Consider the following 2,500-nt stretch of genomic DNA (forward strand, 5'->3'; position numbering starts at 1 on the left):
CCGAATCAGTGCATTTCCCCTGGGAATTGAAAGGTATACATTATACATTATACAATATACTAGCACAACTGGTTCTGTGAAACCTTCCTGTTTTGCCATTTTTCACAGCGAGCAATTCAAATACAACCAACCCATTGTGTACAACTTTATCTCCATGAACCAGGTATGAAATACCCGGTAAATGGCTTATGTGTAATTTGGAGGAAGTGCTTTATTTTTGTTTTACTGTGTGTGTGCCGAAACACAGCGAATCATTATGGGTCTCTGTGGACCCGGGCGTCTGTGGAAGTGCTCAAGGAGGGCGGGGTATACAGAGTGCCGCAGCCATCAAGCCCTCCTTGCCAACCCCTAAGTATAGCTTCAGCGACCTAGGCTGAACGGCTGCAGTCCTTTGGCTGAACTGCTCTGGTTCTCCCATCTGAACACACACTTCTTGTTTGTGGAGGCTTTGTGGGGACGTGCCGCTCGCACAAAGATATGTCATTGTGACATGTGATATATTACGCTAATGATCAGATGTCCCATGTGACTCATTTTCCCTACACACTACGCCATCATGCTTCTGCTTGATGAAGGACCCTCATGTATGCCGCCATCCCCATACATCATACAAAATGCTTTTTTTGTGGTTTGGTTGCAGTATTAGTGCTGCTGCTTAGGGGTGGGTCAATGCAATGGATTAATGTGAGTAACGGATTGTTTGATAGTCCTCAAGAATTATTATGCCAGAAACGTCAATGTGATCTAATTGGAAACATATTAATGGTACCATCCTGTAGAGGGCGCTATAGTTTAAATACCTTGTTAATTGATTCGCTTCAACAATGTGGTGTTCTGTTCGGCCACAACGGTGGAACCTGCCGAACTTGAACCCCCAACGTTTGACAATAGGCCAAAACACAATTAAGCTAAAATCTCAGCAAAATGTTTAATATTGTTTTTGTAATTACTGAATCGTATTATTTACAGATTTCGGCATGCACAACCTATCAGCACAAAGAATAAACTGTTGTATCGTATGGTGAGGACCCTGCTGTTTCCTTTCCCTACAGCTGCTTCTAAGGACTAGAACTAAAAACACTCAACCTCCAAGGGGGTTGCCCTGTCGTGGTGTTCCTTCACTGCGTCTCATTCAATCATAAGGGTATCTCCTCGGTCCCCCCAGTCCATTACCTCCTATTGATTTGCCACTTTGTTCCTCAACTGTCGCCGGTGTTCTTGTGTACTCTCGGCACAAACCGCCATTCATTACCGGCGCTCTTGTTGCCCCTGTAACTGCGCCGTGATTGGCTGATATTGTTTGATGGAGAGGGTTTGATGAACCCGGTAAGCCTGAAGGTCCCGGCGCTGCCCTCGATGTGTCGTGCGGCGGCGGTCGTGTCCTTTGTGAGCCCGAGTGTCACAGTGTGAACAGCTTGTGGTGGGATTACGTAATTGATGAATAAAAGATGGCGCATTCCCCCCTTTTTCTGCAAGGGACAGCTTGCGGGATATTTGGAATTAGCGCACTTATGTAATTAATCATGCTTTGTTAATGTTAAATAAAAGGATATACAAAATAAGTAAACAGGCAAAAAAGAGGAATATATAATACATGTGGAATATCCATTCATATTGAACAGATTTGGGATGTTAGCTTTATCTTATTTACAAATTAACACACAGGCACGGCAACATTGGATATGTTTTTTTTGTAGTGAAATGGAAAACAACATGAGGCAGGTCTTGGTCTGGGCTACCTACAGGGTTGAACTGTATTCTCCCTGTGACTTCATTCCTCTTTCATGTCTTATTTACGATTCGGGGAGACAACAAGGTTTGCTGTAGGGAAAAAGGGGGAAAAACAAGTTTCCTCAACGCTTTTACCGAGACTACTAAAGGAGTCAGCAACTCAGCTGTGACGTCAGCAGAGGAGCAGAGCAGGTCCATCTCGGTCGCCGTGACGTGGGGTTGCACTGCTTCCAGGGCGTGCCATCTGAGGTGCTTCAGCACTTAGCACTCTAGACGCCATCTTTAAGGGGCATGGCGGGCCGTGTGTTTTCACCACATCTTATGTGCAGGCTACTGTACTCACTGGTAAACACAGTCGATGATCAGGAATGTGATCACAGAACGCTTTGCTATTATTTATGCGGGTGTTAAGAATGATGAATTTAGTCAAACGATTGATTTAAATTGGTTATCAAATTGAAGTGCACATGCACAGATTCCCATACATATGTATGACCGTTTTCATGCTGCCTGACTTGCTGACTGACTGCAGCACTTGTTTATCAATTTAAGAAATGGAGCATAAATTAAAAGGCAAATACGTGATGATGTGTGATGTGTAATGTCGCGCCTCATTTAGCAGTAAGTGAATGTGGATCTGAATGTGACGTTCCCATGCATCCACGGTGGATCTAGTCAAACACTGGGGGCTTATCAGCCCAGGGAAGATGCACATCCCTGTCCCTTCTGCCTCTCTCTCTCCTGTGGATGGATGCACAAGACATTACAA

Source organism: Gadus macrocephalus, chromosome 19 (genome assembly GCF_031168955.1).
Source record: "Gadus macrocephalus chromosome 19, ASM3116895v1".
Classification (NCBI taxonomy): domain Eukaryota; kingdom Metazoa; phylum Chordata; class Actinopteri; order Gadiformes; family Gadidae; genus Gadus; species Gadus macrocephalus.